The sequence below is a fragment of the Vombatus ursinus genome, unplaced genomic scaffold (genome assembly GCF_900497805.2).
Source record: "Vombatus ursinus unplaced genomic scaffold, bare-nosed wombat genome assembly UNPS02011767.1, whole genome shotgun sequence".
Classification (NCBI taxonomy): Eukaryota; Metazoa; Chordata; class Mammalia; order Diprotodontia; family Vombatidae; genus Vombatus; species Vombatus ursinus.
The window spans coordinates 2111861-2129619 of NW_020951545.1; positions in this window are offsets into that span (position 1 = coordinate 2111861).

Here is a 17759-nt window from a genome sequence, read left to right on the forward strand (position 1 = left end):
AGACAGAACTCATTATCTTTTCCCCTAAACTCTCCCCTCCTCTTACCTACCTTGTCAATGTAGTAGATAACACCATCCCTCATGTCCTTCAGTATCACAACCATCACAACCAAGGAATCATCTTTGACTTTGCACTATCTTTTAACCTCTGCCCCCCATTATCCAATCTGTTTCCAAGATCTGGCAATTTCACTTTTGTGTTCTCCAACATGCATGCCCTATTCTCCCCTCCAATACTTTTACCACTCTGGTGAAACACCTTAGCACTTCATGCCTGGACTACTGCAATAGCCTGCTGGTGGGTCTTCCTACATCAAGTCTCTCCTCACTCCAATCCATTCTCCATTCAACCACTAAATTGGTTTATTTGATTTTCCTAAGGTACAGATCTGACACTGTCACACACTCATGCCCTCCCCCAATAAACTCCAGTGGCTCCCTATTGCTTCCAGGATCAAATATGAGATGCTCTACTTGGCATTCAAAGCCCTTCATAATCTAGCACTGCTTCCATCCATGCCATGTTTATAGTTTTCTTACACCTTACTCTTAGCCATGCATTCTTTGATCCAGTGACACTGGCCTCTTGGCTGTTCCACAAACAAGAAACTCCATGTCTTGGCTCTGGGCATTTTCTCTGACTGCTCCCCCAAGCCTGGGATGCTCTCCTTTCTCATCTCTGCCTATTGCTTTCCCTGGCTTCCTTTAAGTCCCAACTAAAATCCCTCTTCTACAGGAAGCCTTTCCTAATTTCTCTTAATTCTGCTGCCTTCTTTCTATTACTTACTTCCGATTTATTTTGTATGTAGTTGGTTTGTGTATATTTGTTTGTTAGCTTGTGAGCTCCTTGAGGGCAGGCAATGTCTTTCCCCTCTTTTGTATCCCCAGGACTTACCACAATGCCTGGTAAACAGTAGGTGCTTAATAAATATTTATTGACTGATTGATTGATCAAGTCCAGTCCTCTCATTGCTGAATAAAATGAGACCCAAAGAGGTGATATAATTTGCCCAGATTCATACAGATCATAAATGTCTTAGGAATGGTTCAAAACTAGCTCTTCTTAACTTTAAGTCAAGTGTTTATAGTTCCCTCCATTTCTGAGATGCTTTCCCACTCTTTTAGCTTGCTGAATATTTACCCATTAAAGCACAGATTTTCTAGAATGCCTTTATTAGTCAATGTCAGGGCTGGGGAACTTGTGTTCTTGAGGCCACATGTACCCTTCTACATCCTTAAGTGTGGCCTTTTGACAGAATCCAAATTTTACAGAACAAATAATTTTGTAAAATTTGGATTCAGTCAAAAGTCACACTTAAGAATCAAGAAGGCCACATGTGCTTTCAAAACCACAGGTTCCCCTCCCCTGGTCTGTGTAGTAAGCAATGATCCCTGCTCTCCAATCCAGACTGGACAGTTCATTGATTTTTCAATGGTACAATGAAAAGAGCAGAAGCTCTAGAATCAGTGTCCCTGAATTTAAATCCAATCACTGGAGTGAAGTTTGGGTAGGCCCATCTATGAGGCCTCTTCCAACTCTGAGATTCTGTGATACTGTGACATACAAGGATAAATCGATAGATAATTTTTATTTGAACACCCAGATGGCTCTTAGGATAGTTAGACAGAATAGTGCTGAGGTTTAGAATTAAGATGAATAGATCAGGATTTTCTATGAAATGTCAGCCCATGAAAGGCATCAATGTAATTTAGGGGAGTCTGCATTGAGAAATATAAGGATGTGGGAATGGTTCATATTCCAGAATAGAAAGAATTTTGCTTGTTATGATGAAATAAGGGATTTCCTTTTGTTTGAATTTGTTTCTGTTGGTTGGAAACAAATTTGCTTAGAAAAGTCAAATGCAACTGAAAAAAAAGTGGGTATATGCTTCTCCTGGAAGAGTATACTTATGGGAATCATTCATTTTATCTGAATTTTTGCAAGGTAAATTTCCATGATATACGCTATGAACATTATTTCTTTATTATTATGGAAATAGTTATTAGCTATTTATTTGTTGCATATTGCTAATGTGCCTCTTCTTTATGGCTATTTCAATAGCATTGTTCATTTTCAAGTGTAACTTTGGGTAAAGTCTCTAACTTTTATAGCTCTCAATGCCATCTGTAAGTAGGTAGTATCAAGAAAGGCCACATGGTTCAGTAGATAGAGATCCAGTCTTGGAGTCAGGAAGATGTAGGTTCAAACTCTGTTTCTAATAGATATTGTATTACCTTTAGCTTAAATTCTCAGTGCCCTAGACAATTGTCTAAAATCATAAACTCCAGCTGAGGAAATTTCTACACTGGCTGCTCTTGACAACCCCACCCCCAAGCCAATAAAAACAAAATATCTAAATGAAAATAGTAGTAGAATTAGATGATACAAAAGCAAAAATAAAAAAAATTGGCCATAACATATGCCTATCCATTTTCTATTATATATACTAGAAGACAAATGATCATATACGCACACACACAGACATGCATATATACACACAGTTTTTCACATCTAAATAAGCTGATCAAACACCAGATTATTATGGTCATTTACTACTGTTTACCTAATCTATTCCACTGATCCACCACTCTATTTCTTAGCCAGTACTGGACTGTTTTCATGATCACCACTTTGTAATATAGTTTCACTTTATTTTCACTCTCCCCTCAAGGAGCTCCCATTGTAATGGAGGAGCCCTTGAAGGAGAGCTGGAAAGGGAGAGAAGAAGGTATGTGAGGGGTCAGGGTGAAAGCTGCTATTGAAGAGGTGGACAAGTCCAAAAACTGAGGTAATCCAGAAATGAAATGAACATGTATGGGGTCTCTTATGAAATGTTGATCTTGGATAGGGGCTCATTAATCAGGACAGATGGCATCAGGGTTGGGGTACCATTAGGGTGGAAAAGGCTGATGGCGAGGAGATGGAGAAGTCAAGAGAGTGGACTTAAAGCTTTATCTTGTTCATTGTTTGGGATGCATCCATATACCATATCATCATGCCCTAAGTTTTCTGTGTACTGGATCTAATGGCTTACCTCAAAATTGATTAGAACCATTCTTTCAATGCAGCTCATCTATTTTAGAGTTACTGAGTAATACAGCAGAAAGATAGGATGTGTCTGCACTTCAAAAAGATGAGGTGACCTTGTCACAAAGTTGGTTAGTAACAGAGTTGGGACTAGAACCCAGGTCTCTTCATTCTCATTGTAAGACTTTGGCCATTAGGTTCAACACAGTCTTCCACATCATGAAAGTAATCTATTCCCTGATCTTCAAACTCCAACTACCTGACTCTTCAAAGTTAGAGCTAGTATTCTATTGATTCCTCTGTTTATTTTTATATTTCATTCATTTTTATATATCTCTTGACTTCCCATAATCAGTGAACCATCCTTTATTATTAAAAAAAATTAAAAAGAAAAGGAAAAAAAAAACAGTTTACCAAAACTAAACAACGTATCAACTAAGTCTGACAGCATATGTGGTGATCCACATCCTGAATGCAGGCCAAGTAACTGAAAAATTCATGAACAGAAGATCTGAGAAGTAACTAGTATCAGTTATACAACTACAGCATCTGGGTGGTACCATGATAGGGGGGCAGGTCTGGAGTCAGGAAGACCTGAGTTCATATCCAGCCTTGGACACTTACTAGTTGTGTAACCCTGGGTAAATCACGTAACCCTGTTTGTCTCAGTTTTCTCATCTGTAAAATGAATGAGCTGGAGAAGGAGATGCCAAACTACTCCAGCATCTTTATCAAGAAAACCCCAAAGGGGACACTAAGAGTCAGATGTAACTGAAATGACTAACAACAACAATAAATCAGTTATACAGAAACATAGCAATTCAATTCAACAAGCATTGATATAGGGTAAACATTATATTAGGTACTGGAATGGTCTTTGCCCTCAAAGAGCTTAATAATAATGGCTAACATTTATATAGTGCTTACTATTTGCCAGATGCTGAGCTAAGCACTTTACAATTATGATCTCATTTGATCCTTACAACTACTTTAGGTAACTAACTACTTTAGCACCTACCTGGTGCTATTAATACCCCTATTTTACAGATGAAAAAAACTGAGGCAAGCAGAGGCTAAATGACTTGTCCAGCTAGTAAGTGTCTGAGGTCAGATATGAATTCATATCTTCCTGAATCCAGGTCTGGCAGTCTGTCCACTGCATCACCTAAGTGCTTCATTTTACTTATGGAAAACAAAACATACAATAAAATTTGTATTTTTTTTTACAGTAAATATAAGGCATCCCAAAAGTCTCAGTGCAATTTTAAACTATTAAAACCTAAAGCTTCACTAAGACTTTGGGACACCCTATATAATAGGAGGGAGTGAGCACTAACACATGGGAATCTGGAAAGGATTCCAATAGGAGATGGCAAAGAAATAAATTTACTCTAGGTTGAATGAAAGTCTCCACTCCTGGGGAAATAAGCAATGGTAAATATTTAACAATCAATTCTTTGGGGGAAAGTGTATGCAAATATACCTTTAAGATTAATCTATGTCACCAACACTTTTCCCATCACTTTATTAAATCTAGACAATCATCAACAACGAAAATAAATCAAATCCTGCATTGATTTTTGAAGTGTAAATACTCACATTAAAAATTTAACAATCAGCTTTCATAAGCTAGTTGAAGTTGGTTCCTGAACACCCCTTGACATGTGTAACTTTTTTTTTTAAACTTTGGGTTACAATTTTTTTTCTCCTTTCCTCCCTCCCCACCCACCCTCATTGAAAAGGCAAGCATCTCGATACAGGTTATACATGTGTAGTCATGCAAAACAGTTTCATAGTAGTCACCTTGTGAAAAACTAAGTATATTTCCCTTCATCCTATCCCACCCCCCATTTATTCTATTCTCTCTTTCGACCCTGTCCATCCTCAGAAGAGTTTTCTTCTGATTATGCTCTCCCCCAATCTGCCCTCCCCTTTATCAACTCCCTGCTCTCTTCTCCCCTTCCCCCATTATTTTCCTGTAGGGTAAGATAGATTTCCATACCCCATTGTGTATGTTATTCCCTCCTTCAGCCAAATCCTATGAGAATAAGATTCATTCATTCCCTCTCACCTTCCCCCATTTCCCCTCCACTGTAAAAGCCTTTTCTTGTCTGTTTCATGTGAGATAATTTACCCTGTTTTACCTCTCCCCTTCTCCTTCTCCCAGTATAATTCTCTCTCACGCCTTAATTTTATTTTCCAGATATCACCCTTTCATCTTTAACTCACCCTGTGCCTTCTATCTATCTATCTATCCATCTATCTATCTATCTATCTATCTATTTATCTGTCTATTTTCTATTTATTCTATCTATTGTCTATTTATTTTCCAGATATCACCCTTTCATCTTCAACTCACCCTGTGCTTTCTATCTATCCATCCATCCATCTATCTATCTATCTATACATACATATCATTTTTCCCTCCCACTACCCTAATACTGACAAAGGACGCATGAGTTACAAACATCATCTTTCCATGCAGGAATGTAAACAATTCAACCTTAATAAGTCTCTTATGATTTCTCTTTCCCATTTACCTCTTCCATGTTTCACTTGAGTCTTGTATTTGAAAGTCAAATTTTCTATTCAGCTCTGGTCTTTTCCTCAAGAATACTTGAAAGTCCCCTATTTCACTGAATGACCATTTTTCCCCTGAAGGGTTATACTCAGTTTTGCTGGGTAGGTGATTCTTGGTTATAATCCTATCTCCTTTGTCCTCTGGAATATCACACTGCATGCCCTGCGGTCCCTTAATGTAGAAGCTGCAATATCTTGTGTTATCCTGATCATGTTTCCACAGTACTTGAATTGTTTCTTTCTGGCTGCCTGCGATATTTTCTCCTTGACCTGGGAATTCTGATATTTGGCTACAATATTCCTAGGAATTTTCCTTTGGAGATCTCTTTCAGGAGGCAATTGGTGGATTCTTTCAATTTCTATTTTACCTTCTGATTCTAAAATATCAGGGCAGTTTTCCTTGATAATTTCTTGAAAGATGATGTCAAGGCTCTTTTTTGATCATGGCTTTCAGATAGGCCCATAATTTTTAAATTGTCTCTCCTGGATCTATTTTTCAGGTCAATTGTTTTTCCAATGAGATACTTCACATTGTCTTCTCTTTTTTCATTCTTTTGGATTAGTTTCACAGTGCCTTGATTTCTTGAAAAGTCACTAGCTTCCAATTGCTCCATTCTAATTTTTAAGGAAGTATTTTCTTCAGTAAGCTTTTGGACTTTCTTTTCCACTTGGCCAATTTTGCTTTTTAGGGCATTCTTCTCCTCATTGGTTTTTTGGACCTCTTTTGTCATTTGGGTTAGGCTATTTTTTAAGGTGTTATTTTCTTCAGTATTTTTTTGGGGTCTCCTTTAGCATCACTCTCAGTTTTTCCTCTCCTTCTCTTATTTTCTTCTCAAAATCCTTTTTGAGCTCTTCCATGGTCTGGGACCAATGCATATTTTTCTTGGAGGCTTTGGATGTAGGAGCTTTGGCTTCATTGTCTTCTTCTGGTTGTATGTTTTGATCTTCTTTGTCACCAAAGTAAGATAACACAGTCTGACTCTTTTTGCACTGCTTGCTCATGATCCCAGCCAATTATTTGAGTTATAAACTCTTTGTTAAGGTAGCGGTCTGTTTCCAGTGTGGAGAATATACTGTCCCAAGCTTCAGGGGTTTTGTGCAGCTGTCTTCAGAGATACTTCTAGGGACCTGTAAATTTTCAGTTCTTCCAAAGTGCTATGATGAAGGGCAAGGTGTTTACTCTTTTCCTGGCCTGTGCTCTGGTCTATGAGTGACCACATGCATTCTTTTCTGTATTGGATCTGTGAGGAGGATTTCCTCTCCACTGCCACTACAAGCTCCATCACACCAGTTCTCCTACTCGCCCCAGGACTGCCACCCAGAACTGTGACCCAGATCCAAGCATGGGCAAAGCAAGAGAATCCTGCACGAGCAGAGAGATTCCTGCAATTCCCCTCTGATCAGCCACTCAATTCCCCCTCAGTCTGTGGGCCAGAAGCTCAGGAGGCAGCTGCCACCTTGGGGCTGGGTTTGGGGACAGGAGCTAAGAATGCCATGCTTCTCTCTCACCACAGACACAGACTTTTCCCACTGACCTTCCAAGTTGTTTTTGGCATTCATGAGTTGAGAGGTCTGGAAACCACAACAGCTGCCTGTGATTCAGTTCTCTGAGGCCTGCTCCAGTTTCACTGAGACCTGCGCACCTATGCCAAACTGCATTTTTCTCCCAGTCCTGCGTGATTTACCTTTCCAATCAACTATCCAGGTTGTCTTGGGCTAGAAATTTGTTTCACTTTGTCATTTTGTGAGTTCTGCTGCTTTAGAATTTGTTTAGAGCCATTTTTATAGGTATTTGGAGGGGTTTGGGGAAGAGCTCAAGCAAGTCACTGCTTTTACTCTGCCATCTTGGCTCTGTCCCTCAGGATTGCATGTGTAATTTTTATAATTAGGGATACATGTCTCTAGATACAGTGATAGGGAGCAGAACAGCAGTTGTAATGAAAATTCAAACCAAGTGGATACTTATGCTTTTGTTTTCTGTGTATTTAAGGGAAAATAGCTTTTTTGGAGGGTGGTAGAGGGACAGAGGTCTGAATAATCTGCCTATCTACCTCTACTTTGTACATGAAGATGTATCTGACCTATGAAGCAGCTTTAGTAGCTGACCTGTGTCAGCTATTTTACTATGTAAAATCTTGTTTGGGGGACATAACCCATTTCAGGACATAATCCTGAAGATAACTTCCTGAGTTCAAAGGTGACTCCTTAAACACCTGCGGAGGTGGGCAAAAAGAGTCCCTCAAGAATGATCTACTCATATAAAATTTCTCAGCAATTCAGTGGATCTAAATGTTAACAGAAGCAACAGAAGGACAGATTTCCTCCTAGCTACCCTGGACAGTTCTGGAGTTATTCTACAATTGAGCAAGATGGGCAAAGACTATCTGAATATAGTCTGCTGAAAATCTATTGGGCTGATTTGAGAGAGATCAGAACCAGGCAGGATTTTTTTTTTCCTAGGAAAGCATCAAGGATGAGGTAAATTTTAAAAAGAAGTTGGTGCCTGTGATTTTAACTGGTTCAAAATTTTTATTCTTTTCTATTTGGTTCTTGGTTTATCATGTCCCCATGAACAAATTACTTTATTTTCTTTGTCTTTTTTTTTTAAAGTGTCAGATTGACCCCAGAAAAAATTACTCTCAGGTAATTTTAAATTAATTTTAAGGTAGGGTGAATGAAAATTACAATATACTTATATCTAAATACAACTGTTTTCTGCATTTACTGATGCTATTTTTGAGGTTGCATGCCCAACATCAGGCAGGGAATAAATCTCAGCCCTCTTCTCAAATGTCAGTTTGCTTTTAATGAAAGAAACATAACCCCCAGGCCCTGAGATTCTAACTCAAGACCTGAGCTGAAGAGTCCAGCCCTGTGTCCATTTTGATTTAGCTAATGTCCTTTGTACATCCTGTTTATTGTTATCAATCTCCTTTTCAAGATATAGTCTCACTCAACCAACTTATAAAACATATGCATCCATTGTGCTTTCATAAATGTTTTCCTTGAACTAAATGCTCTTGTACTCTGAGTCCTTTATTTCTCTGGATAGTCAATAGCATCCTGAGACTTTCCCCTTCTTATTCCTCTCTCCATCTGTGAATTCACTATTAATTTAACCTTGCAACTGATGCATTTTATTCATTAAGCTAAATGGTACATTCCCATATATGTCTCCAGGACAGAAGGTTGGCATTTTTCATTATAAGTCTAAGATTTACTGTCAGTGTTATTGGAGATCCTGACTTGCCCACTGCTAACCTATCCAGCAGGCTTCTAGCACTAATCAACTGGTTTTTCTGTTTAGTTAAAGACCTATCAACAGCCTGCCTTATAAATTCATTAATCACTCTTTTATTTATACCATTTATCAGAAGACAATTGTTAAAGAATGCTCAGAGAATACTTAAGGGCCTATTCATGAAAAAATCCATTATGGTTGGGTCGCATAATACTTCAATTTGTCTAAACCATTTTAGGCTTTTGGATAATATCTGTGATTTACAAAACAATCTCATCCCCCCACCTTGTGTGAAGTACTGATAGGGAAGCACTAGAATGATGTGTATTTTTACTGCCATAACTCCTCAAAACAGTGCAAGATGAAGTTGCAGTGAGCCTGTGCATAAGAGTATGTCAACATACTGTGGAATTAACTTAACATTCACCATGTATTGTTAGTCTGCATCACAATAAGTGCATGGTGCAGAAGATAGAAATGATGACAACTTTTTCTAAGTAACCTAATTTTGATTTGCAGAATCAAGACAATTGGTTGATTAAAAAAAATAGTGAAAGCTCTGTTCTTATTATTAAAGAGACCTAAGGTTGTAATATCTAACCTAAGATGAGTGTAACCTTAGGACATAAGTTTTATGTAAATGATCTTTGCTATAACATATGCCTATCAATTATTCTGTTATATACACTGGAAGACTTATAATCATCACACAAACACATGCATGCACACACACATGCGTGCACACATACACATGCATGCATACATGCTTGCATACTATTTTCATATCTAAATAAGCTCATTAAACATTATATTACTATGGTCATTTCCTGCAGTGCATTATGCGCCTAATCTATTCTACTGATTCACCACTCTATATCTTAGCCAGTACCAGACTGTTTTAATGATTACCAGTTTATAATATAGTTTGAGACCTGGCATGGCTAGACTACCTTCCTTCACATTTTTTTTTCATTGATTACCTTGACATTCTTGATCTTTTGTTCTTTCAGATGAATTTTATTTTTTCTAGCTCTATACAATAATACTTTGATAGTTTGATTGGTATGGCACCGAATAAATAAATTAACTTAGGGAGAATTGTAATTTTTATTGTATTGGTTCAACCTACCCATTAGCAAGTAATATTTCTCCAATTGTTTAGATCTGTCTTTATTTGTGTGAAGTGTTTTATAATTGTGTTCATATAACCCCTAAGTTTTCTTGGCAGGTAGACTCCCAAGCATTTTATATTGTCTGCAGTTATTTTGAGAGGAATTTCTCTTTCTATCTCTTTCTGCTGGATTTTGTTGGTAGTATATGGAAATGCTGACAATTTCTGTGGGTTTCATTTATATCCTGCAGCTTTGCTAAAGTTGTTAATTGTTTCAACTACATTTTTAATTGATTCTCTAAGGTTCTTTAAGTGTACCATCATATCATAATTTTGTTTCCTAATTGCCAAGCTTTTAAGCTGAGAACTCATCATTTGACCAAACTTGCTGGGAAAACTGGAAAGCAGTTTGGAATAAACTAGTGATAGACCAACATTTCACATTGTATACCAAGATAAGGTCAAAATAGGCACATGATTTAGACATGAGTGCAATATTATAAGCAGATTAGGGGAGCTTGGAATATTTTACCTGTCAGTTCTATGGACAAGGGAAGAATTTATGACCAAACAAGAGATAGAGAGCATTATGGGGTATAAAATGGATAATTTTGATTACATTAAATTAAAAGGTTTTTGCATAAATGAAACCAAATGCAGCCAAGAATAGAAGAAAAGTAGGAAATTGAGGGGAAAAAATTATAGCAAGTTTCTCTGGTAAAAGGCTTAATTTCTCAAATACATAGAGAATTGGGTCAAATTTATAAGAATATGAATCATTCTCAAATTGATAAATGGTCAAAGTACATTAACAGACAGTTTTCAGGAGAAGTAAAAGTTATCAATAGTCACATAAAAATGCACTAAATCAATATTGATTCGAGAAGTGCAAATTTAAAAACTCTGAGGTACCACCTCACACATATCAGATTAGTTGAGATGAAAAGAAAGGAAAATCACAAATGTTGGAGGGGATTTGGAAAAATGGAGACACTTTGGTTGTTGGCGTTGTGAATTGATCCAGCCACTTTGGAGAGCAATTTGGAACTACATCCAAAGGGCTATACAACTGTGCATACCCTTTGACCCAGCAATAATACTGTTTACTAGGTCTATATCCCAAAGAGAACAAAGAAAAGGACATATATGTACAAAACATTTATAGCAGTTCTTTTTGTGGTGGCAAAGTATTGGAAACTGAGGGGATGCTCATCTATTGGGGAGTGGCTGAACAAGTTGTGGCATGTGATTGTGATGGAATGCTATTGTGCTACAAGAAATGAGAAGCACAGTAGTTTCAGAAAAACCTGGGGATACTTATATGAACTGATGAAAAATGAAGTGAGCAGAACAAGAACATTGTGTCCAGTAACAGCAATATTGTAGTGTTGATCAACAGTAAATGACTTAGCTAGTCTGATCAAGACAATGATCCAAGACAATTCCAAAGGACCATTGCTAATTTGGAAATATGGTTTGCATGACTTCAAATATATAATTAATATTATATTGCTTGCTTTCTCAGAGGTTGGGGGAAGGGCAGAAAGGAAGGAGAAAATTTGGATCTCAAATTTTAAAAAAATGAATAATAAAACATTTTACATATAATTGGGAACTATTTAACAAAATAAATAAAATTTTATTTTCAAAAATAACAAAAAAAAATAAGCTCATCACCTTAACTAAGATAATGTTTGCAGTAGCCTTAGTATCTACCCATTGTAATTAACTCTTTACTATCAACGTAGCAATGGTGGAATGCTGTATCGTGCAATGTCATTCAGCCAATATTGCCTAGAACAACCGTCCCTATTACTGACTCTTTACCTAGATGGGTTTCCTGATACTTTGTTCTGGGATGAATTCCCCTGATCATTTCTTATTGATTGTATTCCCAGTAAGTACAACCAGACTGACAGTTATGCCAGTGGTTAACCACAAAGTTTTTTTTTAACCTTTACATTAAAATTGGAGGTTTAAAGTAAATGAAGTTAAACAAACTTTAAATAATAGCCTTTCTCCATGCCAGAGGAAAAAGGTTTAGATTTACCATAAGGGAGACCAAGTTGATAAAATAATTTCCATCTTGATCTCTATAGCAACACAGACTCTGTCCCCATGTGCCTCATAACTGATCAGATAACACATCCTTACTCTCAGAGTCCTGGTGTTAGAATGACCTGAACTCAAATTTAGTCTAGGATACTTACTAGCTATATGACCCTGGTCAAGTCATTTAGCCGCTGTCTGCCTCAGTTTCCTTAACTGTAAAATGGCAATCATAATAGCCCTTTCCTTACAGACTGATATTTGTCAAATGTTTAACACATTGCCAGGTACATAGTAGGCATTTATTCTCTTACTCATTTCTCTTTTCCATCTATACCATCTCCTATAGATTCAATTATCATCTCTGTGTTGGTGATTCTCAGATCTATCTGTCTTGTCCTAACTTTTCTGCTCATGTCCAGTTTCACATCTCCAATTGCCCATTGGATATGTTGAACTGGATACACATCTCAAACTGAGGCTCAGAACGGAACTCATTATCTTTTCCCCCAAATGCTCCTCTCTTCCTAATTTCCATGTTTCTTTCAAAGGTATCACCATTCTCCTAGTCACTCAGGCTCAAAACCTAGATGTTATCCATGACTCTTCATTCTCTTTCACTCCCCATATCAAATCTGTTATCAAGTCCTGTCAATTTTACCTTTGATACATCTCACTTTTCATGCATGCCCCCTTCTGTTCTCTGATACTGCCCCTATGCTAGTGCAGGCTCACATCACCTAACATCTAGAGAAGTATTGCAATAGCCTCCTGGTTCATTTTGAGCCTCAAGTCTCTTCCTACTCTAATCCATCTTTTACTCAGCTATCAAACCAATCTTCCTAAATCATAGTTCTGATCATGTCCTTCCTCCCCACCCCATTCAAGACATTTGAATGGTTCTCTATCACCTGGAAAATCAACTATAAAATCTTCTCTTTGGTGCTCAAAGCTCTTCATAACTTTTCCCCCTGCTATCTTTTCCCACCAAGTACTCTTCAATCTAGTAACACTGGCCTCCTTGCACAAGACACTCCATCTCCCAACTCCTGCTATTTTCTCATGTCTCCCATGCCTGGAATGTTCTCCTTCCTTATCTCTGTGTCCTGGCTTCCCTGATTTCCTTTAAGCAGCAGCTAAAATTTAACTTTTTACAAGTAAATTCTTGTTATCATCATTAATGCTAATGCCTTCCCTCTGTGATTATCTCCAATCTATCCCACCTATATCTTGTTTGTATATAGTTGTTTGTAGTTGTCACCCCTATCAGACAATGAGTTCCTTTAGGGTAGGGATTGTCTTTTGTGTTTCTTTGTATCTTTAGTAATAATATAGCAATTGGTACATAGTAAATGGTTAATAAATGCTTATTAATTGACTGGTAAGTGTCTAAGCCATACTAAAGTCTTAAGAAGTAAAAGCCTTGAGCCTTGTACATTAGACTATCTTTTAAATATACAGGAGATGCTCTCCAACACAGCTGCATATCCTTCTGGAAAGTTTTTATCTGACAGCTTATTTGTGGACATATGTGAAGTACATAAAAACTTTCATCATCATCATCATCATCATCATTTTTTCATCATGTATTTGATGGAGTTCATTTAGGAGCAGTTCTTGGAGAAGTCACTATCCTCTTTTATATTTATAATTTATATATTTGTATTATATATTTTATTTATATTTAATGATCAGTAGGCTATGGAATAATTGGGTAATTATTTTAATTTAATAAAAATATTAGTATCTAAGCTTATTTTCTGTAGGTGAACTGAAAGCATCTTTGGGAAAACAGCAGTAGCAAAAGGGATGGATATGCCTTTCTTCTTATTCCCATATGGTTCTGATTTCATCTGCTAGGTCTCCATGGTTTGAGAGTTTTTCATTCCATGTAAACTAGAGGTTGTGAATATTCAATAGGGAAATGTGTCAAAAATATTATTCTTAAATTTGTGTAGGTCATTGTTAAGCTTAGGCAATAGTGGGCAGCATTTTTATTCGTGACAATGCTTGGATTCCAATACAGATTGAATTTTTAAGCATGTTTTCAGGCTTATGTTTGTTATTTGAGGATTTATTCCTGGACAACTAATGATAGTGAGCCTCTTCTCAACAAATTTGGCCATTTGATTGTGTCTTTCTAGGTATTTAGTGTGTACTAATTTCTAATAACCTGTATTGTTATGTTGCACAATTCTCTTGCAAAATCTGCATTGATCATCAAGTTCAGGCTGATTATGAATAGTTTCTTTAATTTTTTTGTAGAAATCATTTAATCTTACATTAATATTTTAATTAGCATGCCAATCATTTGATTTTCACTTTTCTTCTTGCACTTAGTTTTTTTGCTATCTCAAATCAATTCAGCTCTTCACATTTTATGAAGGGTTTTCCTCCTAACAATCTTGTGAGGTAGTTATTGCAAACATGATTAGCACCATGTTACAGAAAAGGAAAGAGAAAATGAAACTGAGTAGAATATAAGCTCTTTGAAGGTAGAGACCATGTAGCTTTTTTCTTTGTATTTCCAGCACTCAATAGAGTACCTTAGATATGATAAATCCTTAGAACATGGTTGTGGAGTTGCAGTGAATTAGATGACTTCACTGCTAAGAGGAGACAGAACTAGGGCTGGAGCCCAAGTCCAATAAGCATTTGCCTTCAGCACATGGCAGTCACAGAGAAGAGGGAGCCTGAAGTCATCTCCAAATTGCATCAAAAACTGCTGAATACTAGAATTTGCTTTAAGTAAATTGGGCCATCCTTTAAGACACTTAAGACATTTTTCTCTCCTGAAAGGAATGCAGGTTGAAATGTAAGGAATAGGTAATTTGCAAGAGCAAATTATACTAGACTTATTCAGTGAGTGATGAAAAACACATGTATGACCGTGACAAATTTCATGGAAAGAATTCCTGACATTCCTTAGACTTTGTTAGCATGTTAATGTGTGGTAAACTCCTAGAACCTTGAACTGTTAAATTGCTTTAAGGCACAAGCTATATAAGATGCCTTGATGCCCCAATATCTTTATACAGAATCAAGTCCTTTCACCTTGTACAGGCTCAGGTTTTTATTTCCTCTTTGCCCTATCTAACTACCCACATCAAGGGGAAAAAAGAGGGTTTAAATAGGTAGCTGGCAACCAGAAAAGTGAAAATAATCACAAAGTAATTACCTCTCGTATTCTGTTGCTATTTTTCAGAACAGAACTTGGATTCTTTCAAAATGTATCACTTTTTCCCAAAACAGTAAAAGGCATTATTCCACTTCATCAATTTTATAACCTAAACAGCAGCAAAATTTCATCCTGAAACACTCAAACTGCATGAATACAAAGAGACTCTTAGGAACAAATGTTTCTAATCACATACATGTGTATTTTTAGAATTGTCCTCATTCATCACAAACAATTGGAATGTCTTTGCTGAAATTGGGCACACCATTTCTTTTCCCCTCGGACGACAACATCTAGAGGAAGCAAGTGTAGAGGAAAGGTTGCAGTCAGAAAAACTGATTTCAAATCTGACTTCCCCTATGGACTAGCTGTGCAGTTGGATGAGTTACTTAACATTCCAAAAGTCAATTTCCCCATCAGTAAAATAGGGATGACTATAGTTGCTCTACCTAGAGGAAACATGATATAATTGATAGAGAGCCAGCCTTGGGGTCAGGAAGACCAGGGTTCAAGTCTCACTTCTGATAGATGTTACCTATGTGACCCTAGGCAAGTCACTTAATTTCAGACAAACTCTAGGGATATAAGTTGCAGTTGAAGAGAATTTATTAAGCACTTAGCATTTACTATATATTAGGCTGTACTAGAGATGTAAAGGCCCAACACTTCTTATTCTCAAGGAATTAATATTCTCATGAAGGAGACAACATGTAAATAATTAGGCATATGCAAGATATATGCAGAGTACATGGAAAGTAACCTAAGGGGGAGGCACCAGAAGCTGGGGGCACTGGAAGAGACCTTTAGAAAGTGGAATTTCAGCTGAGTCTTGAAGTAAGGCAAAGATGAAGAGGTAGAGCACTCCCAGTACGGCAGACAGGAACAGAAATAAGAGATGAAGTACCACATGGAATGAAAAAGTGGGCCAGTGCAGCTGGAACGCAGAGGGCACGGAAAGGAGCAAAATGCAAGAAAATTGGAAAAACAGGAAGGGGTCAGTTTATGAAGAGCTTTAAGTACCAGAGGACTTTATATTTCATCTTGGAGGTAATAGAATACCATTGTAGTTTATTGAGTAGAGAAAAGTAAAGCAATTAGACCTATTCTTTAAGAAAATCACTTCAGCAGCTGAGTGAGGGATGGATTAGAGTAGGGAAAGAATTGAGGCAAGGAGTCATATCATATCATATCATATCATATCATATCACATCATATCATATCTTATCATATCATATATCATATCATATCAAATCATATCACTCTAGGTGAGAGGGGATGGGATCCTGAACTACTGTGTAGCTATAGAGGATAGAGAAGAGAATGAATGTAAGAGACATCGTGACAGCAGAAGTGACAAGATTTGGCAAGGGATTGGACACATAAGGTTAGTGAGAATGAGATGCCAAAGATGACATTGAGATTGTGAGTCTAGGCGACTAGGAGAATGGTGGTACCCTCGACAGTAATAGGAAAATTGGGAAGGGGGAAGGTTTGAGTGGGAAAGATAATGAGTTCTCCTTCGGACATGTTGAGCTTGAGATTCCAATGGCACATTCAATTAGAGATATCCTGAAGAACCAGGAGTAGCAGAGAATGTGCTGACCTGCATTGGTGGAAATTCCTTGTATCAGTGACATTCCAGATCTAGTCTCTATCTACCTAATTCACAGAATTATTATGAAGGAAGCACTTAATAAATTTTAATGTAGTCTATAAATATATCTAGCTTTAAGTCAATTTTTAAAGATAAGACATTAGGACTTAATAAAAGACGATGGAGTTGTTAATGTTCCTTTCATCTGGTTTCCATTACTTAGGCAATATGGCATATTAGAAAGAATTTTTAATTCCTTCTAATTCCTGAATTCAGTGTGGAAATCAAGAAATGTGGATTTTAGCCTGTTCCTCACCATGTGGTCCTGGATAAATCACTTTGCTTTTGGGGACTTTGATTTCCTCATTAAGATAATAAGAGAAGGCTTTGTGATCTCTAAGGTATCTTCTAACTCTAAAACCCAGCTATTCTCTATCTAAAACTGACAGTATTGAATGGGAAGTGAGATATGGAGCCTTTACATACCTCAAATCCATCCCATTAATTTTTTCCCCTGGAGGGAAAAAGGTGTATTAACAAAACTTGACTATAAACATGACAAAATTTGAATTCATGTGGCCTAGATCAAAAAACTACCTCAACCAACTCTTTTCAGTTGGTCAAGTTTATCTGATCCATCCTGATTTTTAAAGGAATGACAGAACTGTTATTTTTTTCCTTTCTCTCTTCATAGTTTATTACTCAGTTATTTCTTCAGTATTTAAAAAGAAGAAAGAGATCTGCCACGTCTGATTATTTTGAATTGTTCCTATGATAGACAATGAGATTTCTGGGATTGCTCTCATCTACTTCTGCTGCTCAGAGATGCGGTATGTTTCCATCCTACAGAGTCACTATCACCATCAAACCTTCTCTGGCCCCAAGCCTCCTTTGAGGCATGAACAACTATCTCATGGTGAAGCATTTTGAAACACACACACACACACACACACACACACACACACACACACACACACA